The sequence below is a fragment of the Microcaecilia unicolor genome, chromosome 11 (genome assembly GCF_901765095.1).
Source record: "Microcaecilia unicolor chromosome 11, aMicUni1.1, whole genome shotgun sequence".
Lineage (NCBI taxonomy): Eukaryota > Metazoa > Chordata > Amphibia > Gymnophiona > Siphonopidae > Microcaecilia > Microcaecilia unicolor.
This window is the reverse complement of record NC_044041.1, coordinates 126,445,545-126,472,730: the sequence shown is the minus strand read 5'-3', so window position 1 is coordinate 126,472,730 and position 27,186 is coordinate 126,445,545. Positions and strand designations below refer to the sequence as shown.

The 27,186-nt window shown below is 43.7% G+C and overlaps 1 protein-coding gene across 4 annotated transcripts in view; it reads left to right on the top strand.

Moving 5' to 3' along the window:
- CHRM1 (cholinergic receptor muscarinic 1) overlaps positions 1-27,186 on the top strand; it is a 290,095-nt gene that overhangs the window by 104,036 nt on the left and 158,873 nt on the right. Inside the window, exon 1 of one of the 4 annotated variants that reach the window (XM_030218914.1) lies at positions 10,569-10,841. The exons of the other annotated variants lie outside the window; for them this stretch is intronic. The gene's annotated coding sequence lies outside the window, so the exon portion shown is untranslated. Of the gene's footprint in view, positions 1-10,568; positions 10,842-27,186 lie in introns of those variants that run through there. 4 annotated transcript variants of the gene reach the window in all.

The following is a 27,186-nucleotide window of genomic DNA, read 5'->3' as shown; positions in this document are numbered from 1 at the left end:
CCCACCCCCCAAAAATGTGATGAAAAACATTACTTGCCAGCCTCTGTGCCACTCTCAGATGTTATACTGAAGTCCATCAGAATAGTATGCAGGTCCCTGGAGTAGTCTGGTAGTGGGTGCGGTGCAGTGCACTGCAGACAGGTGGACCCAGGCTCCTACCCCCCCCCTACCTGTTACACTTGTGGAGGAAATTGTGAGCCCTCCCAAACTCACCAGAAACCCACTGTACCCACATATAGGTGCCCCCTTCACCTGTAAGGGTTAGGGTAGTGGTGTACAGTTGGGGGTAGTGGGTTTTTGGTGGCTCAGCAGACAAGGGAGCAAATGGTGAGATGTCTACCTGGGAGCATTTTACAAAGTCTACTGCAGTGGACATCCCAATGGCTTGATTTTGTGCATTTTGCACTTGAACTTTTTTTTTCCGAAAATGGACCAAAAAACAAAACGTCCAAATCACAAAACCTTCAATTTTCAAAAAAAAAAAAAAAAAAAAGATAGACGTTTTTGTTTTTTGAAAATGACCTTCTTTGCTATTCAGATGTTGGACGTTTTTTGCAAAACATCCAAAGTCGACTTAGATGTAATATCGAAAATGCTCCTCCACATCAACCAGCTCACCTTTATTGACGTGTTTATTCACGCTTTCACATAAATGAAGCAAATTGGTGAGGCAAGACCTGCCTTGGCTAAAACCATGCTGACTCTGTCCCATTAAACCATGTTTGTCTGTAATCATTAATCAAAACAAGTGATATTACTTTGAAGAACCATTCTAAAATTCTCAGGTTTTAGTCTTCTTATTAATCATAATTTAAATTTTTAAAAAAAGTGGTAGCTGTAGTGGAGATATTGCAGATAAAGCTAACACAGCTGCTAAGGATACGTTTCGGATTTGTTCATGGACCCACTACAGTCACTGAAGTTAATGAAAAAGTTAAGAGGATTACCTACAATTAAGTGACTGAGAAGGCACAGTTTTGCAGAGAAAGCATAGTGGGGGAGGGGCTAGCCACTCTGCTGGAGCAAAGGAGTTGATGGCTAACTGCCGAAATTCTGGTAATCTCATTCATGTCATGCTTGCAAGCACACTGGGACGCCAGCTGTAGAGTGCAGCATGAACTCTCAGTCCAAACTGGTGATTCAGATGCAAACTGGTTATTACTTCAAAAGATTAATACTGTTGTGCCAGTCTGTGCCTACCCAAGGCTTACCCCACATTCCACTACTGAGGATCCTAGTGTCCATTCCAGATTTTGCCACTTCCTCTCCATCTCCAACTAATGAGGATCCTCTTCCCATACCTGATTTACACAGGGTCAGCGTTAGGGGGTGGAAACAACAGCAATTGCCCTGGGCTGACATGCCAAAGGGGCCCAATGACTGCCTCAAACTAAAGAAGACATCATTTGCAGGCAGGCTTTGCAGTCCTCACCCCAGTTTCTACCCTGGGTCCCTGCACATCTGACACCAGCCCTGGATGTGCATAAGTCCCCTCTCTGTGAAGAAGCACACAGATTGGGAGGGGACACTTTTTAACATCGGAGAACAACAAAATCCTGAGCATGGAAGCCAGATGAGTAAGGTGAATCCCGGTGATAGCATCTGTCTTTCCACACAGGGTCTGGCTCTTGCTCAGTGTTTTCTATGTGACTCCAACCCTTGTTATCAGCAGTTTCCATATGCACTTTTATTGCCTTGTCTGAGGGATTCTTTTTTAATTAATTTAACACTGGAAAAAATCAATGGAAAGTATTGATGAATGGGGAGGAAAAACAATTTTCTTTGTTCGAATGTAGGGAAGTTAAAAAGGGCTCTTCTAGCACTTGGTGACCTATTAGCATCTAGCACTGTCAGGCTAAAACTGTGGGGTCAATGTTTAATAGCAGTTACGCCATTAGCAGAACATACTAATTGCAAAAACAGCTTTGGGTTAAAAATTTGGGCCCACCAAACGGATAATGTTTGGCTGGACAACTCAATTTCTGGGTAAAAGTTATTGATCTCGAAGGAAGGACCAGGGGTGTTCTGGAGGCAGGACCAACATTGATCCAGACAGCAATGATGATCAGCCACAATCCAGATAAAGGTATCTGTTTAGTGGTGGACTATACAGATAGCAGTCCTGATGTAAATGCATAAGATATCCAGTTCATTTTAGAACTGCATATTCAGCTGCCCTACTTAAACAGCTAGGGCTATTTAATATCGGCCATAGAGAGAAGCAGATAAATCATCCAATTATCATTATGCAGAAGCCGTAGATATATTTAGTTATTTAATGCTTCAGCGTATATGCTGTCTCCCTTTGGAAACTCAAGGCAGCTTACAATATAATTCATGCAACATCATTATGAAAGAGTATTAAAATAATACTCTTATCACGTGCCCTCACAGCACAAAACCCTCACAAAGAAAGACACTATCATTCGGTGGAATGGCCGGAAAACCTCAGGATTCTTTTAAAATAACCATCCCATCATCCTGTTTCATTCTGTCTCTGCTACTGAAAACAAAGGGGCCCTTTTACAAAGCTGTGTAAGCGTGAATGTGTGTTTACCGCTGCACACAATAGCTTACCACGGGGCTCGCCAAGGTGTCCTATGGTAATATTGGAAGTGGGCAAGTTCGCGCAGCTACATTGCTGTGTGCTAACCGATTAGCACGTGAGCCCTTACAGCCTACATAACAGATGACATTATGAGCTCACATGCTAATGGCAAAATTAGCACATGCCTGGAGGCAGAAGGGAAAAGAGGGCAACGGATAGGACTAGAAAAGTGTGATGCTAAACATATAGAGACAGAGGACTATAATTGGATGCCATTGACCAAGAAATTGGACAATTGAAAGCTAAGTGGTTCACAATACACTCTCAGTAAACCTAAACAGCTGATATATTGTACCTGCCAATCAGAGTCATATGTTTTATGTAGGATTGTGCATTGCTAAAGTACAAGCACATAAGAATCTTCAATTAATAACGATAGAAATATTTGAAATAGAAAACTACATAAGACAAGGAAGGTTTTTCTGGCCAATGATGAAGAGAGGATCAATAACATCTGTTTAGCTTATTTGAATATAATACGTCAAAGAGCTCTTTGAGGCCTTTTCCTTCCAGAAAGTAAGGAATATTATAAGATTTTGGTAGATACACATCAAGTAGTGGGACATATCATCATTGTAGTTATCTAAAAATTAGCACATGGCCATTAATAAGGAAAGTAGAAAAATCGGCCATTTCCCAGCGGTAAAAATATCTTTAGCGTGTAGGAATGACCCACTGTGTCTAGGTTTTGTTCTAGATAGCACCAGCGTTTTTGTACTCAGTTGTTTTTATTCTATGCAACTTTGGAGGCTACATTTGTATAAGTCAATTTGAAGACCCCTGAGAAAGGCCTCTCTGGCCGAAACACGGACCGTGTAGGGTCTTAATACAATTATTTTTGGTGCTCTTACTATCGGTTTTTAGTCTGGGCCTTTTGGTCTGTTCCGCCCTTCTTTGTGGTTGTTTGGTCCTTACAACCTAACAACTGTTTAACCCCACTGATCTGTTCTGCCCTCACTCTATATGTTGCAGTGCAGCTATGGTAAGGTAGTTAAACATATGACTCAGTTTAAAATATTCAGCAACTTGCTTTTAACTTCTAAATCAATTCAGTTACAGAACAATTGAATAGACATAGAACTTATGGTAAAATGAATCAGATATCAAAGGTTGCTGGATGCTTGGTTGATTTAATTCAGTGTGAAAAAAAGATAATGCGTTCTTGGAGTCTCAGGGAGACCAATAGCTGCAGGGTTCAGTTCAGAGTCCTTTGTCTGCAATGGAGACTACTAAGAGTAAACAACTTCCCTAATACGACCAAATAGGATACAGATTATATTCTGAGTAAAGAAATGGAACAAGGGGGACTTAACCATAAATGAGATTTCTGACCTGTAGGCTCAACGGTTGCAGACAAAGGTTATCTAGTTCAAGTAATAGAATTACATGTCACAGGTTTGAAGAGTAGCACAAGTGTACAGAATATAAACAGTCTAGACAGAATAGATCACACAGTCTTCTTATCAAAGCTTTGTGATGCTGGTGTGGGGACAAGGTCCTTTCACTAGTTTGACTGTTTTCTATCCAATTGTACTAAATCTGTATTCTGAACTGAAGTGTTTTCTGCTCCCAAGGCTATGGGCGGTGGTGTTCAATATTTATTTTTGTCCTCTGTTACGCATCATTAGATTACAAGGCCTCAGTTTCCAATGCTATTCAGATGAATGAAAATGTACCACTCTGTCAGATGATCTGAAAGATTTTATTAAGGTCATCACACTGGATGAAATCTGTGTCCTCTCTAAACCCAAAATGACATTAATTCCTTGCATATTCAACTTATTCTGAATGAGTCTCCTCTGCAAGCTGTACCAGCGGTTAAGAGTTTAGGAATTTCACTGGATGTACACCTTAGTTTTGGACAGAGTACCTCATGAATGACTCCTGAGGAAACTAGAAAGTCATGGGATAGGAGGCAGTCTCCTATTGTGGAGTAAGAGCTGATTAAATGATAGTAAAGAGAGAGTAGGGTAGAGAATGACACAGAGACGGGGATCCACAGTAACTGCGGGGACGGGGACAGAGCCTGTGGGGATGGAGCAGGGATGGGGACAGGGACAAATTTTGTCCCTGTGTCATTTTCTACTTTGAAGCCTGTTAATGAACTGGACTGTTAATTATGTTTGAGTGATATAGGCGATGATATTTTGATTTTTTGGAAAAACAAGCAAACATGCTGGCCACAACTGGCAACATTTGCATGGGGGGATCCTGTAGATTCCTGCTACCAGCACATATTCTAAGAAGTCATCTTCTTTTGCAGGAAGGACTGTGGAAGACATGAGAGCTAGACTGAATCCTGAGATTGTTGATGACTTATTCATCCACAGATTAAAAAATCATAACAAGGCATATTTCTCCCCCACTAGGGCATACAGAATGGGTTGTATTTTGTATCCCTGGACATTTTAATAGGGTGGGTTAAGATTTCTAAGTCAGCTATTGTTGAAAGGGTAGAGGGTGGAGATGGGAGGGTGATTATAGTTGCTTGTTGTTTTCTATTTGTGATTTATAAACAACAGTTGCACAGCATATTGATCCTTTTTATACTTTAATTATATACTTTTTATACTTTCATGCAACAAAATGTCTCAACAAAATGTCTCTTTCTTTCCTTAATGTTAAAACATTTCTTCTTTACCGATGGTCCTGGCGATTAAGTAGACTTGTTTCGATACCAACTTCTAACGGTTTATTAAACTTGTCAAGGCCCTACGCGTTTTAGTGTCATCACTGGCATCGACTCTTACTGCTTGTTAATAACATATTTTGTGGCTTCTGCCAGAATGGTCTACTCTCCGGTAATCAGGAAATGGCAACTGACTAGTCTCCCAACTCTACGCGTGCATAGTCAATGTCAAAAAAAAAAAGTGGACCATTCTGGCAGGAAAGAAAGAGACATTTTGTTGCGTGAAAGAACGATGGATTACTCATTATATCATTAAGAGGACTAAACAGTTCATCAACCAGATAAGTGGAATACAGATCAGGAAAATCTTATAAGACTGTGATAAGGAAGAAGTTGGAAACTACAGGCCGGTAAGCCTCACTTCAATTATTGGAAAAGTAATGGAAGCGATGCTGAAGGAAAGGATAGTGAATTTCCTGGAAGCCAATAAGTTGCAAGATCCGAGACAACATGGTTTTACCAAAGGTAAATCGTGCCAAATGAATCTCATTGAATTCTTTGACTGGGTGACTGGAGAATTAAATCAGGGATGTGCTATAGACGTAATCTACCTAGATTTCAGCAAAGCTTTTGACACGGTTCCCCACAGGAGGCTCTTGAACAAACTGGATGGGCTGAAGATAGGACCCGAAGCTGTGAACTGGATTAGGAACTGGTTGACGGGCAGACGCCAGAGAGTGGTGGTAAATGGAATTCGCTCGGAGGAGGGAAAGGTGAGTAGTGGAGTGCCTCAGGGATCGGTGCTGGGACCGATTCTATTCAATATATTTGTGAGTGACATTGCTGAAGGGTTAGAAGGTAAACTTTGCCTTTTTGTGGATGATACAAAGATTTGTAACAGAGTGGACACCCGGGAGGGAGTAGAAAATATGAAAAAGGATCTGCGGAAGCTAGAAGAATGGTCTAAGGTTTGGCAATTAAAATTCAATGCGAAGAAATGCAAAGTGATGCACTTAGGGAGTAGAAATCCACGGGAGATGTATGTGTTAGGTGGTGAGAGTCTGATAGGTACCGATGGGGAGAGGGATCTTGGGGTGCTAGTATCTGAGGATCTGAAGGCGACGAAATAGTGTGACAAGGCGGTGGCCATAAGTAGAAGGTTGCTAGGCTGTATAGAGAGGGGAGTGACCAGCAGAAGAAAAGAGGTTTTAATGCCCCTGTACAAATCGTTGATGAGGCCCCACCTGGAGTATTGTGTTCAGTTCTGGAGGCCGTATCTTGCTAAGGATGTAAAAAGAATTGAAGTGGTGCAAAGAAAAGCTACGAGAATGGTATGGGATTTGCGTTACAAGACATATGAGAAGAGACTTGCAGACCTGAATATGTATACCCTGGAGGAAAGGAGAAACAGGGGTGATATGATACAGATGTTCAAATATCCGAAAGGTATTAATCCGCAAACAAACCTTTTCCGGAGATGGGAAGGCGGTAGAACTAGAGGGCATGATATGAGATTGAAGGGGGCAGACTCAAGAAAAATGTCAGGAAGTATTTTTTCATGGAGAGAGTGGTGGATGCTTGGAATGCTCTACTGCGGGAGGTGGTGGAGAGGAAAATGGTAACGGAATTCAAACATGCGTGGGATAAACATAAAGGAATCCTGTTCCAAGGGAATGGATCCTCAGAAGCTTAGCCAAGATTGGGAGGCAGGGCTGGTGGTTGGGAGGCAGGGATAGTGCTGGGCAGACTTATACGGTCTGTGCCCTGAAAATGACAGATACAAATCAAGGTAAGGTATACACAAAAAGTAGCACATATGAGTTTATCTTGTTGGGCAGACTGGATGGACCATGCAGGTCTTTTTCTGCCGTCATCTACTATGTATGTTACATTAATAGACATTGGACTTTATTATGTAAAAAAGATCAGATATCCATGTAGTAAACAAATATAATGGGTGGAAGTAGATGAATAAGAAATTATGTACTATGTTGTAATGTAATACAAAAAATGGTTAAAAGGGACCCCATCAAGAGGACAGAATGTGTATGAGTGGTGTGGTAGAATGAGAGATAGCAAGGCATGAAGTATTGTTTTAAGTTTGTATAAGTATAAGCAGAGTAAAGAAAGTATTTATTTATTTATTTATTTATTTATTTATTTGTAGAATTTGTATCCCACATTTTCCCACCTACTTGCAGGCTCAATGTGGCTTACATTATGCCGTGATGGCGATCGCCATTTCCGGGTACAGAATTTCAAATGGTAATACATTTATTTGTATACATACATGGTACAGAGGATTGCATTATGGTATTGTATAGAGGTTTCTAAGTGATAAAATGAGTTGTAGCATAAGTTAGGTCATCGACTATTGAGATGTCATCTTTTATTAAAATAAGAGAGAGAGATATAATAGAAAATTGTGGAACTGTTACTGGATGTAAACATTTTTCTATTATGCGATAGGAGGTAGTGTTCTATTTAGCATTACGTCTAGTAGCGCTATAGAAATGATAAGTAGTAGTAGTAAAAACTGGTTAAAAGATAGAAAACAAAGAGTAGGGTTTAAATGGTCAGTATTCTCAATGGAGAAAGGTAGATAGTGGGGTTCCGCAGGGGTCTGTGCTGGAACCGCTGCTTTTTAACATATTTATAAATGATCTAGAGATGGGAATAACTAGTGAGGTAATTAAATTTGCTGTTGACACAAAGTTATTCAAAGTTGTTAAATCACAAGATAATTGTGAAAAACTGCAAGAGGACCTTACGAGACTGGGAGACTGGGCACCCAAATGGCAGATTACTTTTAATGTGAGCAAGTGCAAAGTGATGCATGTGGGGAAAAAAATTAATAATAATAATCCGAATCATAGTTACCTGATGCTAGGGTCCACCTTCAGGGTCAGCACCCAAGAAAAAGTGTGTAGCAGTAGCCAAAAAAGCAAACAGGATGCTAGGAATTATTAGGAAAGGGATAGTAAATAAGACCAAGAATACAATAGTGCCTCTGTATCGCTCCATGGTGTGACTTCACCTTGAGTATTGTGTTCAGATCTAGTTGCTGTATCTCAAAAAAGATGTAGCAGAATTAGAAAAGGTTTAAAGAAGAGCGACTAAAATGATAAAGGGGATGGATCTCCTCTCATATGAGGAAAGACTGAAGAGGTCTTCAGCTTGGAAAAGAGACAGACGAGGGGTCATATGATTGACGTCTACAAAATCCTGAGTGATGTAGAGCGAGTAGAAGTGAATTGATTTTTTTACTCTTTCAAAAAGTACAGAAAGACTAGGAGGCAGTCAATGAAGTTACATGGAAACACATTTTTAAAAAATAGGATGAAATATTTTTTTCATTCAATGAATAGTTAAGCTCTGAAACTCTTTGCCAGAGGATGTAGTAACAATGGCTAGTGTATCTGGGGTTAAAAAAGGTTTGGACAAGTTCCTGGAGGAACAGACATGGGGAAGCCACTGCTTGCCCTGGGATTGGTAGCATGGAATATTGCTACTGTTTGGGTTTCTGCCAGGTACTTATTACCTGCATTGGTCACTATTGGATACTGGGCTAGATGGACCATTGGTCTGACCTAGTGGCCTGTCCTAGGCTGTAGAAGTCCTTGCCAACTGATTTTTGAACTCAGTTGGACTTCAATCAAAACAGGGATTCTGTCGGCCTTCATTTGCAGTATTTCCCCTATTCTTTGATCTTTCCTAACCCAGCCATTTTAGAATGAGTCCTTAGCCACAGACCATGGCTCCTCCATAACAAAATGCAGTAGTACCTCAAGTCTGGACACTAGGTATCACTGTTGTAAAATAACTGAGTAAACCTTCCTCCCTCCCAGGAGCTGTGAAAGCTGCCTCTGCAGCATCCCTAGCTTTGACCCAGTAGAGGAAAGAATTGCCATCTCTTCCCAGGTCCACTCTTGGTTTTACCCCATTACATGCTTGGTTTGTAGTTCTGATTGTTTTGGGTTTTTTAAGGGAAGTCTATAGGAACATCAGTAACTCAAGAATCAAACCCAAGATGGTTCAATCTGCATTCAGTAAACACTGCTTTTCTTATTCTGTGTATCTGAGAAGAATGTGCTTGTGTGCATGCATATCTTTGTCTTGGTGTGTGTAGGTCTGTGAGGGGTTGCGGGAATGTAAACATTCCTGTGCACTGGTGTGTGTGGGGTTACTTGTGAGCGCAGTGTATATGTGCACCTGTGTGTTGATGTGAGGGAAAGGGGGATATATCTGTGTGTCTGCCTATGTGTAGGGAGATGCAGATGTGTGCACTTATTTCTAAACATGCCAATGAATGTAAAGGGGATGTATATGTGTCTGTCAGCTGATGTGTGCAAAACAAAGGGAAAAGTGTTTGTGTGTTTGTCTACCTGTGTGTGTTTCTTTTCCTCTTTAATAAGAGCATAAGAATAGCCATACTGGGTCAGACCAATGGTCCATCCAGCCCAGTATCCTGCTTCCAGCAGTGGCCAATCCAGATCACAAGTACATGACAGAAACCCAATTAGTAGCACCATTCCATGCTACCAATCCCAGGGCAAGCAGTGGCTTCCCCCATGTCCATCTCAATAACAGACTATGGACTTTTCCTCCAGGAACTTGTCCAAACCTTTTTTAAACCCAGATATGCTAACCACCGTTACCACATCCTCTGGCAACAAGTTCCAGAGCTTAACTATTGTTTGAGTGAAAAAATATTTCCTCCTATTTGTTTTAAAAGTGTTTCCATGCAATTTCATTGAGCGTCCCCTGGTCTCTATACGTTTTGACTGAGTGAAAATCGATTGAACTCCACCCGCTCCACACCACTGAGGATTTTGTAGACCTCAATCATATCCCCCCCCCCCCCCCCAACTGTCTCTTTTCCAAGTTGAACAGCCCTATCCTCTTTAGCCTTTCCTCATATGGGAGCAGTTCCTTCCCCTGTTATCATTTTGGTCGCACTTCTTTGAACCTTTTATAATTCCACTATATCTTTTTTGAGATATGGTGACCAGAATTGAACACAATACTCAGTGAGGTCACACCATAAAGTGATACAGAGGCATTATAATATTTTTAGTCTTATTTGTCTTCTCTCTCCTAGCATCCTGTTTGCTTTTTTTGGCCGCCGCCACACACTTTATAAGACTGAACTGTGCTGAGTCTTAAAAGTCCTCTCCCAGAGCTCCAGCTGTTTACAGTAGGACCGGGTGACCCAGTATTTACATAGCCAGAGGGAAAATTAAATATATATTAAAATATAGACGTTCTTGAAGAAAAGCAAGATCACTCTGGCAGGATCCACCTCCCTCTCAGTCCTTGCAGGGACAAGGTAACATGAAGAAGAAGACAGAAAACTGAAAATTCCTTTCATGACTACAAAACAGTTCTGCAAAGTTTTAGAATGCCGAAGGAGCTGATAGAAAAACCCAAAATACTTTGAACAATGGAAAACTGCAAGATCCTATGCTTGTCAGCAAAGAGTTTTAAGGAGTCAAATCAAAAAATCCCCTCTTTTCTTTTCATCCTGGATTTCACCTGTTTCCTGGGTGGTTAACACAAGCTGCTGCCATGGACTTCTAAAACAAAGTTTTTTAAAAATTACAGGTAATCATCATGTTTATATTCTGTCTTCTAATTTTGCTGTTTTTGATCCCGAAAATAGAGAGGTTACCCTTCGCTGTGGAGGTGCAGGAGTGCAATCATTCAGGAAATGTGAAGCTGTATGTTACACAGAACGTAGATTGGAATTAAGACTTCCAGATTAGGATGTGATCAGTTCTGGTGCTATTTATAAAAGGATCTGCTGTTATAGGGCCTCTTTAAAATGCCTGCAGGAGTAAATGTGTATGTGCCAGTAGGTGCAATGGGAGTAGCCGTTTTACAAATATACTGTTGTACACATGGAAAAAAAGTAATGGCATGAACCCAGCCACTTCCATATGGAGGTGTCTGCACTTCACAAGTAGCTACCCCATTTTATAAACCTATATGTGTTAGCAGTGGTGTAGCCATGGGGGGCCTGGGCCCCCACTTTAGACTTGGGCCCCATCCAGAACTGCAGTACCCCTTTACCTTTGCTGCTGGGGATGCCGAGGCCCCACCAGGCAAATTAATACAGTGTCACCACTCCCCTCCTCCTCGCATTGCTTCCTTCCTGCTCTTAGCATGCCAGGATTTCTTGCAGATGCTCACAGCAGGAAGGAAGCAGCGTGAGGAGGACGGAAGTGGCGGCACTGTGTTTATCTGCCTGGGGAGGCCTCAACATTCCTGCCAGCAAAGGGAGGGAATGCGATGCCTCCTCCCACCCCAGTCTACCCCTGGGCACTCCCAAAATTGCAGTGCTGGGTACGCTACTGCGTGTAATTGCCACAAATTAAGTAGAGAGACCCCAATTTTAATGTAGTTTCACTTTGGAGGTGGACAACAACTATATGGAATTAGAGAATGACTCCCCAAATCCCTACAAGCACTATTTTAAAACCTACGATGGGAGGCGGGACAGGTGGTTGGGAGGCGGGAAAAACTGCTGGGCAGACTTGTACGGTCTGGGCCCTGGGAGAGACAGGTGCAAATCAAGGTAAGGTATACACATGAGTTTGTCTTGGGCAGACTGGATGGACCATGCAGGTCTTTTTCTGCCGTCATCTACTATGTTACTATGTTACTATATATACCATTGAGCAGGTATTCCCTTTGTGAAATGAGGAATGCAGGCAGGGCTGGCCCATGGGAATCGGATGCCCTAGGCAAATTTTCAGCTGTGCTCTTGAGTGTGATTGAGTTGGTGCTCTGCTGCAGGTCTCTTTCATGACAAAAGTCTGGTGTATTAATATGTATTTGTCTTTCTATGACATGTTAAATGTCAGTAAGACTTATCCTATTTAGTTCTGAGAACAAGCTAGGCGTACTGCTTATTTATACATTTCTTGATTGGAAGGAAGTTTTGATAGAGGTATTGACAGTGATTACTCAGAATTCATGATATTTTAAGGAGTCAGTAATTTGAGGGGTGGGATTTGAGTGTACACCTGTCTAATGCATCTCTCTTAACTTCACTCTGATGTTATCACCTTAGACCTAAACAGGCTAAAAACCCATCAGGGTAATTGCCTTTAGCCCCCATGCCATAGGAGACCCAAGTCTTTCCAAAGCTTAACGAGGCAAGGTATGCCAGTAGGCTTTGGACCCCTTTCCAATTTTTTGCCCTGGACCCTAGCATATGTAACACCAGCCCTGAGAGGGCTGCATAACAAAGAGCTTTTATGGGAGAGATGTGAAACATGGAGACAGAAATTTACAGGGTTGGGGGGGAGGAGGTAAAGGTAATAAGATTTGATATACCATCTTTCTGTGGTACAAGCAAAGCAGTTTACAATTATTATATACAGGGACTTCCTCTGTTCCTAGTGGGCTCACAATCTAAGTATCATACTTGGGGCTGTGGAGGGTTAATTGACTTGCCCAGTCTCAAGGAGCTGCAGTGGCAATCAAACCCAGTTCCCCAGGTTCTTAGCCCGCTGCACTAACCACTATGCTACTCCTCCTCTCCAGACAGGAATGTGGGCCATTTCTAGCCCTGTATGTAATGAGACATAGAGGGACATTTTTGATATGATATCTAAGTTCAACTTTGGACGTTTTGCAAAAAACGCTCAAAATCTAAATAGGAAAGAAGGTCATTTTCAAAAAAGAAAAATGTCTGTCTTTGTTTTCGAAAATAGAATGTTTTATGATTTGGACGTTTTGTTTTTTGGTCCATTTTCATAAAATCAAGCCATTGGGATGTAGGAGGAGCCAATATTTTTAGTAGATTGGTCCCCCTGACACCCCAGGAAAGCAATAGGGCAACCTAGGGGGCACTGCAGTGGACTGTAAAATGCTCCCTGGTACACATCTCACCCTTGCTCCCTTACCTTGTCTGCTGAGCCCCCCAAAACCCACCCAAAATCCACTACCCCCAACTGTACACCACCACCATAGCTCTTACGGGTGAAGGGGGCACTTATATGTGGGTACAGTGGGTTTCTAGTGAGTTTTGGAGAGCTCAAAGTTTCCTCCACAAGTGTAACACGTATTGATGATTGTGTGGTGACACTCCCCCCCCCCCCCCCCCACCACCACCACCACCATTTTTTCCCACATGCCAAGTCTCATCCCTTTCAATTAAATTGTTGGACGATAGACAAAAGGACAGACAAACTTTGCCATGCCTGTTTGTATAATTCTTTCCAACTTCTGTTGGGTTGGAAAGAATAAAAATAAGGACCTAGATGAAATTGAATGTAGCTACCAGCCTACAGCCAGTACTCCTATTCTGGGTCCAGTGTTGGCTATTTAGTTGCAGTGCCATCTTCATAACTATGGTCTATTTGGTGAGGTGCAATCAGGTTTCCGTAGTTTGCAGAGCACAGAAACAGTGATAGTCACTTTGCTGTCCAAACTAAGACAGAGAATGGATAAAGGAGGAGAAGCATCAGTGGGCAGATGAATCTTTCAGTTCAATTTAATTTGGTTGACCGTGACCTTTTATTAAAGAAGGTTTGTAATTTGGAAATTGCAAGTGTGATTATGCATTGGTTTGGAGAATTTTATTGCAATAGAACTCCGAGGGTAAAATAGAAAGGAAATCTGTCTGAGAAATAGTCTATAAGGTGTGGAATACCCCAGGAACTCTTCTGTCCCATATCCTATTTAATATTTTATTCAGTTCACTCATACAGACATTACAGGGATCATAGGAGCCAACTTTTCAAAATTATTGGTGGGGGGTGCTAAGCCCGATGGAAATAACCCCTCCCTGGACACATACAAGGAATTTTCTCAATATTGGGGGTGCTCCAGCACCCACAGAGTCAGCTTCTATGGGGATTATTTTATTAACTGGGTGCTAATATTTATGTGCACATACACAGGTAAATAACAAAATTCTGTCTCAGCACTATTCTATAAATATACATATATCTTAGGTGGAGGGGCATAATCAAAAGGGGCGCCCAGATTTTCCTGAAGATGTCCTCGCAGGACGTCCCGGCGAAGGGGCGGGGAAACCCATATTATCAAAACAAGTTGGGCGTCCATTTTTCGTTTCGATAATATGGTCGGGGACACCAAAATCGCGAAATTTAGGTCAACCTTAGAGATGGTCGTCCCCGATTTTCGGCGATAATGGAAACCGAGGACGCCCATTTCAGAAACGACCAAATCCAAGCCATTTGGTCGTGGGAGGAGCCAGCATTCATAGTGCACTGGTCCCCCTCACATGCCAAGACACCAACCGGGCACCCTAGGGGGCACAGCAGCGGACTTCACTGTCACGTTTTGAAAACAGGAAACTAGGTTGTGAGCCCTTGGAGCCACTGCTGAGGAGCGGCAGCGGCAGGCAAAACCACCCCACACCAGTGACAAGGCAGAGCTTTAATGAACAGTTAGGCTTCACCTGCACCTGCACCTGGCCACTTTTCACCAAAGGTTGAGCCCTTGGCTTCAGGTGGCCAGCAGGACTTGTAGGACAGGGCAGGAACAGGATCCCAACTAGATTGAACAGGGATTGAGGGTCAGAGGGGAAAGGAACATACAGGTGCAGCAGGGCAAGGAAAAGGTAAAATAAAGGACAGGACTGACAGCTGAAAAAAGCCACTAAAACAGGGAGCAAAATACTGACTAACAAGACACAAAACTAAAAGCTGCAGAGCAGCCACTAAGATACAAACAGACAAGGACTACACACAAAACTATAACCCAGAGACAAGACTAACAAACAAACAAACAAACAACAAGCTAATCTAACTATCCACAGACTAACTAGAACAGACAAGAATCAAGGCAGGAAACCAAACTAGAAACTGGACTCAGCAGAAGTGCACCAGCACCCCAACATACCAGGGCCTTAGACGCGATGCAAAGGCAAAGCCAGAGAGTTTCAAAATGGCTAATAAGCCCAGACAGGAAAGACTCAGCTGCAGCAATCACCAGGAAGCTATGGTGGCTGTGCAGGCTCAATCCAAGCAAGCAAACCTGGCAGCCTGGAAGATCCAGACCGGACTCTGCTAAAATCTGGAATGGGTGATGGTCCATAGCAGCCACCTGTACTGGCCACCAGAGGGCGAGGAAAGCACAGACGTAACATTCACAAATTGGTCTCAGGTGCATAGCTCCCTTTCCTTGTGTGCTGAGACCCCAAAACCCACTCCCCACAACTGTACACCACTACTATAGCCCTAAGGGGTGAAGGGGGGCACCTACATGTGGGTACAGTGGGTTTCTGGTGGGTTTTGAAGGGCTCACATTTACCACCACAAGTGTAACAGATACAGGGAGGATGGGCCTGGGTCCGCCTGTCTGAAGTGCACTGCACCCACTAAAACTGCTCCAGGTACCTGCATACTGCTGTCATTCAGTGGGGTAGGAAGGGGGGCGGTCCGCCCCGGGTGCACGCCGCTGGGGGGTGTCGGCTCCGTGCTGGTGCACTGCCCTCTCTGCCCCGGAACAGGTTACTTCCTGTTCCGGGACAGAGAGAGCAGTGAACCAGCGTGGAGCCGACACACCCCAGCAACGTGCAGTCGGGGCGGATCGACCCTCCCGCCCGTCCCTCGCCACAGGTATGCGCTCCGGGGGGGAGGTATGCGCTCCGGGGGGGTGCGCTCCAGCGGGAGGAGGGTGCGCCGTGCTGCACCCAGGGGGGGGTTTGCGCAGCGGCGACCCGCCCCGGGTGTCAGCTCCCCTCGCTATGGCTCTGCTGTCATTGAGCTGGGTATGATATTTGAGGCTAGCATAGAGGCTGGAAAAAATATTTTAAAAAATTTTTTTGAGGGTGGGAGGGGGTTAGTGACCTTTGGAGGAGTAAGGGGAGGTCATCCCCGATTCCCTCCGGTAGTCATCTGGTCATTTAGGGCACATTTTTGTGGCTTGGTCGTAAGAAAAAAAGGACCAGGTAAAGTCCAAGTGTTCGTCAGGGATGCCCTTCTTTTTTCCATTATGGAAAAACACATGGACGCCCATGTGTTAGGCACGCCCCAGTCCCGCCTTCATTATGCCCCCGACATGCCCCCGTGAACTTTGGTTGTCACTGCGACAGAAAGCAGTTGAGGACGCCCAAAATCGGCTTTCCATTATGCCGATTTGGGCGACCCTATGAGAAGGATGCCCTTCTTGCGATTTCTGTTGAAAGATGGGCGTCCTTCTCTTTCGAAAATAAGCCTGATAGTGTACATTTTACATAGGCAAAGTCTGGGTAGCATGGATTGGTAGCATGGAATATTGCTACTAATTGGGTTTCTGCCAGGTACTTGTGACCTGGATTGACCACTGTTGGAAGCAGGGTATTGAGCTAGATAGACCATTGGTCTGATCCAGTATGGCTATTCTTATGTTCTTATGGGTGGGGCTCACTCTTACACACAAAGCATACAGAATATATTCACTGCTGCGCCATGTGCAGGCATCGGCACTGAATATGTGGTGCTAATGTTGGGTGTCCTGTCCTTTGGAACTTATATGGGTCCCAGCTGATATTTAACTGGGGCCCGCATATGACAGTTATGTGGGCCCTGGCTAAATATCAACTTGGACCCATATAACTTTAAAATCCTATGATCCTCCTTCCAATCTTCCCCCACCTCAAACCAACAGGCCCCTTCTGATCCCCCTCTTCCCTCAAACCAGCAGGATCCTTCCAATCCCCCTCCCAACATTCAAACAACCCCCTTCTCCAGGCCCACCATCACCATAGGCCCTCCTCGGGCCTACCTACTATCCCTGGTGGTCCAGTAGAGGCATTGGGGTAGGAGTAAAGCCCACTTACTCCTGCCCCTAGCAGCAGCTTCCACAAAATGGCTGCCATAACCTCTCATTGGCTTCAATCAGGCACCCTGTGGGCATTTATTTATGGGTACCCAGATAGAACTGCTCCTAAGTAACCTAGATATTACCAATTTTTCATTTGCAGATGACATTATTATGCCAGTTTGATTCACTCTCAGTTATGTGTATGAGTTTTTGGCCACCTTGTTTGCCCAGGTGAAATGATAGATGGCAATCAATCAATTGTAAATTAGCCTGGATGAAACAATATTGTTATAGGTGGTTGGCCACTGTACAATGATTCCAGATCTAGAGGGAATTCAGATACTGTTACATACTTCAATGAGGATTTTAGATATTTTATTTGATTCTGGTCTTATGTTTGAGAATCAGGTGGCTCAGACTACCAGGAAGATGCTTTATAACTTTAGCTTGATAAACAGATTTACAGAATCTAGTACAGCATCTAAGCGATATTGGTCTTTCAGGTGCAGCACTCGAATGGTTCAACTCCTATCTTGCCAATAGAGTTTATACAGTTATTTCTCATGTCTCTACTTCTGATCCTTTCAGACTCCACTTCGGTGTTCCTCAGGGATCCATTCTCTCACCTACCCTATTCAATATTTTTCTGGCCTCTGTCCTGACTTTGGCCCAAACTTTAGAATTGAAGACATTTATTTACACAGATGACATTCAAATACTCTACACTCTAGAAACATGCGATATTAATGAGATTCATGCATTAAATCAGAAGCTTATCAACAGGGCCGGTCTTAGCAAGTGCGGGGCCCTATACAGACCAATTTGGTGGGGCCCCATCCTAGCCCCGCCCCACCGTAGTCCTGCCCCCACCGTAGCCCCGCCCCTACCCTAGCTCCACCCCATTGATAAGATTATTCCATTTTTAGAACATTTTTTATTTATGAAATTTCAAATAAAGACAAATGAAGCTAAACTTGTACAAAAAAACTGATTGAAATAATAAGCACAATGCTATCATGAAACCTCCCCTCCCCAGAAATTATTCAGTTCAAGTCCACTACAATTAGTAGTTCCAATTCTCATAACAAAGGAGAGTAAAGGAAAAATATTAAGAAAAGATTCAGTACTTTCAAATTCCCCTATTACTCTGTAACCCATATATGCAATAAAATAAAAATGAAATGAAAAGATATACAATAAAATAAAGTGATGTGTGAAATATAATGTACAATATAAAAACATATAGACCACCAAGGTATTAAAATTGTTTTAAAATATATACCACAGCTCTCTGACTCAAGAAGACTCCGACTCTGTCATCCATAATTGTCTGACAACACACAGAAAAAAAATAAGTAAAAACAAATTGTCACAATTAATACCTTATACACCAATATACCAGCCATACGGAAAATGCAGACCGTCAACAATATGAAGCTAGCAAGGGATCATAATATCACAATTCTCATGTAGAGCCACAAAACACCCTTTTAGAGGTAGTGTGTCATGATTTAGGCTCTACACCCTTTCTGATGTTTGGTGCAACCTTAGTAAGGCCAACACGCAATCTCTCCACTGCAAAACACTATACACAAACTTGTGCAAAAACACACTCATAACCTTAACAAACCATAAACAGCACTAATTCCAAGGACAGAACGAGCTACAACCTTATGCGTGGCGTGGAAAGGCAACTGTAATTACACCTGGCTCTAAAACACCAGTGCACAACCTAGTGAAAAAAAACAAACAAAAAGGGATTCAAACTATACGCTAGCAGAATACTGCACCTTCTTTGATCACACCTGAAAAACACATGAAGGCAAAATACTGAACTGGAAAGTTACCTCAAAGAAGTCAGACTCAGCATGCAGCAATACTACAAAAATTGAAACGTACATGAAAAATATCACAGATGCACATTTCCAAAAACTGACATATTCCAATTAATAAATCCTGAATAAAATAGTTTTTTTCTACCTTTGTTGTCTGGTGACTTTGCTTTTCTGATCATGCTGGCTCAGTATCCGATTGTGCTGCTATCTGTCCTCTTAACTCCGTTTCCAGGGCTTCCTTTCCATTTATTTCTTTACTTTCCGCCTTTCTTCTTCATTTCTTGCCCTACATCCGTAAGTAAAAGCTGGGTCCTCCGCAGACTTGACTGTCCAGTGGATCCAGCTTCTGCCTATTTTCTATATCCATGTGCACTTTTTCTCCTCTCTTCCTTTTCCCTCACCTCATCTCCTTCCTCACTCTTCCCTCGCCTCCATCCATGTCCAGCATTTCTTCTCTCTCCTCCATCCACCCATGTCCAGCGACCCTCCTGTCCCCCCTGCCATCCATCTATGTCCAGCAACACCCCCGTCCCCTCTGCCCTCCCCTGCCATCCACCTATGTCCAGAAACCCCCTCCCATGCCATCTACCCATGTCCAGAAACCCCCCTCCCCTGCCATCCACCTATGTCCAGAAACCCCCCTCCCCTGCCATCCACCCATGTCCAGCGACCCTCCTGTGCTCCCTGCCCTCCACCTATGTCCAGAAACCCCCTCCCCTGCCATCCACCCATGTCCAGCGACCCTCCTGTGCCCCCTGCCCTCCCTGCCATCCACCTATGTCCAGAAACCCCCTCCCCTGCCATCCACCCATGTCCAGCGACCCTCCTGTGCCCCCTGCCCTCCCCTGCCATCCACCTATGTCCAGAAGCCCCCCCCTGCCATCCACCCATGTCCAGCGACCCTCCTGTGCCCCTGCCCTCAGCCTATGTCCAGAAACCCCCTCCCCTGCCATCCACCCATGTCCAGCGACCCTCCTGTGCCCCTACCCTCAACCTATGTCAAGAAACCCCCTCCCCTGTCATCCACCCATGTCCAGCGACCCTCCTGTGCCCCCTGCCCTCCCTCCATGTCCAGCGACGCAACTCTCGTTCCCCTGCTCCCTCTCCCTCCAGCCACCTGAGCCCCCCCCCTCCCCGACCCGCCAAACGACCCTCTTCTACCACCCAACCTGCCGGCACCTCACCTGACCCAGCATTTTTAAAAAATCTACAAGCGGCAGTGCCTGGCGTCTGTAAAAGAAGAAAAATCGCTTCATCCTTTGGCCGGCCTTCCCTCATGTCCCGCCCTTGCGGAAGTTACATCAGAGGGCGGGACATGAGGGAAGGTCGGCCAATGGACGAAGCGATTTTTCTTCTTTTACAGACGCCAAGCACTGCCGCTTGTAGATTTTTTAAAAATGCTGGGTCAGGTGAGGTGCCAGCAGGTCGGGTGGTAGAAGAGGGTCGTTTGGCGGGTCGGGCAAGGTGGGCTCAGACAGGGGAGGGGCTCAGATGGCTGGAGGGAGGTGGAGCAGGGGTACGAGGACTGGAGAGTCGCGTCGCTGGGCATGGAGGGCAGGCGAGCAGTGGCAGTGGTCGGAGAGGCGAGGCAGACTTGAGGCGCACCATGCGGGGCCCCCTTAGGTGCGGGGCCCTATGCGGCCGCCTCGGTCACCTCTGTCTAAGACCGGCCCTGCTTCTCAAGCTTACTGGCTGGCTTGGAGATCATAACCTTGTTCTCAGTCCCTCAAAATCTAGGTTTGTCTTTTCTACTATAATAAAACGCACCTCCAACATTCTGAAGCTGACTCCGTGGCTTCAGTGAAGGGTTTGAAACATCGTTACAGGGTTCATAACATCGTAACATTCGTAAGTCTGTCACATCTCTCTCTGCCCCGCCCTCTTGTCAAAACGTGATGACGTCGAAGGCGGAACAGTGAGAGTGAAGGCAACGGTGCACACTTACGACGTCGAGGGACGTATCATATGGAACTGTATGGAAAGAAGGGAGGAGCGTCAGGAGAAGGGTCATTTTCAGTTAGTGAAGGCAGCGGTGCACAGTTGCCAGGCAACGGTATGCGATGTCGACGGACCTATCAGAGGGAAATATATGGGAAGAAGGGAGGAGCCTCAGGCAACGGTACGCGACATCCAGGGACCAATCAGAGGGACGTGTATGGGAAGAAGGGAGGACCGTCAGGAGAAGGGCTCATTTTCTCTGAGTCAACGGTGCACAGTTCCCACGCAACAGTACGTGACGTCGAGGGACCTATCAGAGGTAAGTGTATGGGAATAAGGAAGGAGTGTCAGGATGGAGAAGGGGTCATTTTATGTGCACCATGCAGGACAGGAACATCGCTGGAACTACAAGATTGACTGATTTATTTCTCTGTATTTCCAGTGTACTCATATTTTCCTGTATTTGCAGTGTGGTAAGATCCTAACACTTCCATTTACAACATTAATGGCAGAAAGTCATCACCTTACTAGCGCCCGTTTCTTTGGTCTCAGAAACAGGCCTTTTTTACTAGTTTTCTAATAAAGTGAATGTTTCACTACTTATATGCATTCTTATTTTGAACAGTCTAGTTTCCCTGGCAGATACAGTATGAATTCAAGGCATTCTGATCAATTCCAATCTCTTTTTTAAACCTCAAATATCCTGAATTATTAAAAGCTGTTTTTACAAGCTTTGTCCAATTTGATTCATTCACTCTTTGATTCTCCCCTCAGCTCTTAATATTTTAGTCCATTCTTTAGTGATCATGCAACTTGATTATTGTAATTCACTATATCAAGGACTTTGGGTCAAAGAGCTCAGACATTTCCAAATTATTCAAGATACTGCAATCCGCTTGATTACTAATATAAGGAAATATGATCTTGTCTCATCACACCTTCAAAACGCTCACTAGCTACCGATTAACCATCATACAGCTTACAAAATTTTACTTTTAATTCACAAGATATTGGCCACTGAAGAACCACTGTATCTCTCCAGTGACTTAATTCCCTATAGTCCTTCAAGAACTCTCCGGTCTGCTCAATAAAACCAGCTTTATAATACCTACCTATCGTATTACAGTTCATGAACATATTAGGCACTCTATTTTTTTCCGTCCAAGGACCACAACTTTGGAATACCCTTCCAGGCTCTTTAAGATTACAACCATTCTTAACAAAGTTTAAGATAGATTTTAAGATCTATCTTTCTGAAGATGCTTTTTCCTGACTTTTGCTGTTTATATTCTATTCAGGATATGCACTGATTTTACAGAGCTTCCCCTTCCTTTTGTGCTTCCGTGTTTCTTTTCTATCATTATTGTAGTTCTACCCTTTCCGTTAAATTCTATTTGTTTGTATTATGTTATTTTATTCATTTATTTCTGTATTAGACTGTAAACTGCCCTGAAGGCTGCCAATGGATGGGGTAGTAAATTCTAAATAAACTCGGAAACTTGAGTAAAAAGTAGAAGTACCACAACTACAATGGATGTATCTATTGTTAACATTCTTACCCCAACAATTTTATTGCTCTACAATTCAATCCACTTAGCTTTTAGTAAAACTAAAATTTTGAAAATGACTGTCACTCATGTGAGTGCAATTGTGAGTTATAAATCCAGCACAGCTATAAAGGTGTTCAACAATTTCTCTAGCAGGAAGTGGATTGTTCAGTCTGGTAAAAAGTTTCTTCAAATCATGCCAGACTACAGTATTATTGATGCCTTTTAACAGGGTCTGGAGGTATTGATCAAGGGAATCTCTGTCTTAACTCTATCTGAAACACTAAACTTCCTTACAACAAAGAATATCATCATCGTTGTTATCATCTGCATTAGAAGTAGTCCTGTCTAATTCATCACTTGCCTCTTCATCTTCGTTATCATTGTCATGCTGTCCAATTACAGAGAAGGCCTTCACAGTTGAAATCATTGTCTATTGTTGTTCTAACAATTTTTCATCTGATGTAAAACTCTGTTTGAATATCTTCAAAAACTAATGCAAGAATGTCAAATGTATGAAAACCTTTCCATCTTAAGGCCATACAAACAGACTTCCTCTCCAAAGACTCTTTCAATCCAGTGGACAGTCACCCCAGTATAAGATTTTCCACGGGATGACCAGCAGGTCTGTTATGGTAGAGACATATGTCTGTTTTCCAAGAATCGTAACCAGCTTCAGCTTCATCTCCACTTCAAAGTGACCAAACTCATTACTGTTCTGTTTGGCTGGTGACCAGTAACCAATTCAACAAATGCAGGCAACTCATAGGCTATATTCCCTGGCTGAACAGCAAAAATTTAAGATGAGATGATCCACTGTTTGCATGATGAGGTTTGCAACAGCAAAATCCTGTTCCAGGATTTGCTGTTTCATTTGGTTTATTGAAGAATGTGAAAAAGGATGAGGCTAATGTGCAGATGGTGAAGCTCCCACCTCAGGATCCCAGGTCCCTCTTTCACTCAGGGTGAGCTGGTTCTCAGTATGCAGATTTATGCAAATTAATCTACCACCCTTTTCTGCTCAGGGTGACCTGCTTCTCAAAAAAACAAACACAGTCAGGTTTCACCAATCAGGCTATTTTCATACACATCTTTATTCCAGCCTCTGGGGCACACTTCTTTCAGCTTAAAACACTTTCACAAGCTACAAGCTTCAACAGTTCTTCCAGCTTAACCATTTCATTTCTTCCTACTCCGTGCAATCTTCCCTTTGAAACATTTCTTCTTGCACAGTTCATTATCCATAGATTTCTTCCCCCTGAGCCCTCTCACACAGGCATTTGGGCTCAGTACTAACTCAGTCCCCGGACACACAGTCCCCGGACCCACAGTCCCCGGACACAAACTCAATCCCCGGACCCACAGTCCCCGGACACACAGTTCCTCTTCACTGTTCTAGACCGACAGTCTTTTACTCAGTTCCTGGACACACAGTACCTCTTCAGAACACACAGTTCTACTACCTGGTTATCTAGGGCCTTCTTACCCCAGCCAGCTTCCTTGCTTTGCACACAGTTCATCACCAGCCAACAGGGCTCAGCCAGTACTTCACATGGGGATCTCCAGCTCCCAGCTCCAGCTCCCAGCTCCAGCTACTAGCTCTTTTCTTCAGCTGCCAGCTCTCTTCCTTTTCCCCCTCTCCCTCAGGCGGGGTACTAAGTAGTCACTGGCCCAACAGGACCCAGCCCTTAACCGGCTGCACCTGTTTCCACCTCCAGGACTCTCCCCGGTCCTAGCGACCTCCAGCTATACCTCCCCTTTCTGGCTCCCTTTAGAGACTCACCCAGCCCTTCTCCCTGGACATTTTAGGGGTACAGCGCCCTCTAGGGGCCTAACCAGAGTAGGACAGCCTCTTCCTTCTTACAGGAATCATCATTTGGGTCTCTCTTCTAATATTAGTTTTTACTTTTAACTGCAAGCATCATAAGCAACTAGGTAAAAGTAGTAAAAATTGGTGAAATTACTTTAGTAAAAGTAACAAATGTTTCCTGTACTTCTTTAGAAGTAAAAGTGACAAAACATTTACAGTAACTAGTTACATTTACTTACAGGTAGGTGCCCAAAACTTTGAGAAATAGCACTGGAACAGAGTAAAAGAACAGCTCCCTAATGCTCAAAGCTAATGAGATGCAAATATAGGCACACTCATAGTGTTGAACATTAGGGAGTTCAGTGGATGGTGCCTGTGCTCAAGACTTGTGCGTTAAGCACAGTTCTTGAGTGCATGCCCAGAATGCCAAAGGGGGGAAGGAGGCATCCCATCAGTAAGGAAGAGCATGGGAGTGAGAGCCCTCAACCCAGGCACAATATGGGAGGGAGAGTGACCCAACCCAGGCACAGAACCCCAAGCAGCCAGAAATCTTCCCGGGCACTGGTGGCCCTCTGCCACCCCTTGCATTCACCTCTCTCTTCGGAGCCATGCTATATGTGAATGCTCCAGGCACTGGAAATAATCATAGCCTTACAATCCACATTATGGACAACCTAAGAAACAGCCAAATTACCAGCCCCTCCATTCCTTTGCCTCAACTGCTCTTGGGAAAGGTTTATACAACCAATGAGTATACCTGCTAATCTTTTTGCTTCTCCTTTTTCTAGACACCCTAACGCTAGCTCCGAGCTGGCGTAGGGATTACAGTGGAAAGTGCGCCCTTGTGTGGCACGCTGTCCATTGAGCATTGGAGGGGAATGGCGAATGACCTAATCAGCATGCATTTGCACGCTCATTGTGCTGTGATCCAGCAAGCTCGATGTTTCACATGCTCATCAGCTCTCAGCATTCCCCACTAGCAAATGAGGGCGATAATCTGCTGCTAATAGCTTTTAGCACCCGCATTTGCTTCTGAACTACACTACTGTCAGGGCTTTTTTGAGGGGGTACTTGGGGGTACTGAGTACCGGCACCTTTTCCACTGTCTAATAAACTTGACCCATGGTTCTCATATTTTAATGAAAGAGCTCAGGTTCTACATACAAATTCTCCTTGTCATAGATTCTATGACTGGTTGCAGGGGTCCTGTCTATTGTAGGGTGGGTCCCTCAATGATCACTCCACCCCTGAAGGGTGGCCTGGCATTTGAGTACCGGCACCTTTTTTGCTAGACAAAATGCACTGACTACTGTACAACACTACTAACATCTGCCCACAGATCTAAAGAGACAAAATGGTTGAGACTATTATAAAAAACAAAATTACAGAGCATATACATAAACATGGATTAATGAGTGAGATAAAGCCAACATGGATTTAGTTAAGGGAAATCTTGCCTCCCTAATCTACTACTTTTCTTTGAAGGGGTGAATAAAGGTGAGCTGATCGATATTGTGTATCTGGATTTTCAAAAGGCATTTGACAGAGTACCTCATGAAAAACTCCTGAGGAAATTAGAAAGTCATGGGATAGGATGTAATTTTATTTATTTATTTATTTATTTATTGCATTTGTATCCCACATTTTCCCACCTCTTTGCAGGCTCAATGTGGCTTACAATACATCATGAGTGGTGGAAATACATTAGAAAATAGACATTTAGTGTTACAGAAGGATCTTGGGCAACATGATAATGAAAAATCATGATAGTAGTATATCAAGCAGATATTGTAATAATGTTCTATTGTGAATTAAAAACTGGTTAAAAGATAGAAAACAGTGAGTAGGATTAAATGGTCATCATTCTCAATGGAGAAGGATAGATAGTGGTGTTCCCCAGGATCTGTACTGGGATGACTACTTTTTAACATATTTATAAACAACCCAGAGATGGGAATAACTAGTGAGGTAATTAAAATTGCTGATGACACAAAGTTATTCCAAGTTGTTAAATCGCAAGAGGATTGTGAAAAATTACAAGAGGACCTTACGATACTGGGAGACTGGGATTCCAAATGGCAGATGATGTTTAATGAGAGCAACTGCAAAGTGATGCATGTGAGAAAGAGGAACCCAAACTATAGCTATGTGATGTAAGGTTCCACATTAGGCGTCACTGCCAAGGAAAGGGATCTAGGTGTCATCTTTGACGATATGTTGAAACCCTCTCCTCAGTGTGCAGCAGTGGCTAAGAAAGCAAATAGAATGTTAGGAATTATTAGGAATGGAATGGAAAACAAAAATAAGAATGTTATAATGCATTTGTATCGCTCCATGGTATGACCGCACATCAAATAGTAACATAGTAGATGTCGGCAGAAAAAGACCTGCATGGTCCATCCAGTCTGCCCAACAAGATAAACTCATATGTGCTACTTTTTGTGTATACCTTACCTTGATTTGTATCTGTCATTTTCAGGGCACAGACATAAGTACATAAGTACATAAGTAATGCCATACTGGGAAAAGACCAAGGGTCCATCGAGCCCAGCATCTTGTCCACGACAGCGGCCAATCCAGGCCAAGGGCACCTGGCAAGCTTCCCAAACGTACAAACATTCTATACATGTTATTCCTGGAATTTTGGATTTTTCCAAGTCCGTTTAGTAGCGGTTTATGGACTTGTCCTTTAGGAAACCGTCCAACTATCCCTGCCTCCCAACCACCGGCTCTGGCACAGACCATATAAGTCTGCCCAGCACTATTCCCGCCTCCCAACCAGCCCCGCCTCCCACCACCGGCTCTGCCACCCAATCTCGGCTAAGCTTCTGAGGATCCATTCCCTCGGAACAGGATTCCTTTATGTTTATCCCACGCATGTTTGAATTCTGTTACCGTTTTCCTCTCCACCACCTCCCGTGGGAGAGCATTCCAAGCATCCACCACTGTCTCCGTGAAAAAATACTTCCTGACATTTTTCTTGAGTCTGCCCCCCTTCAATCTCATATCATGCCCTCTAGTTCTACCACCTTCCC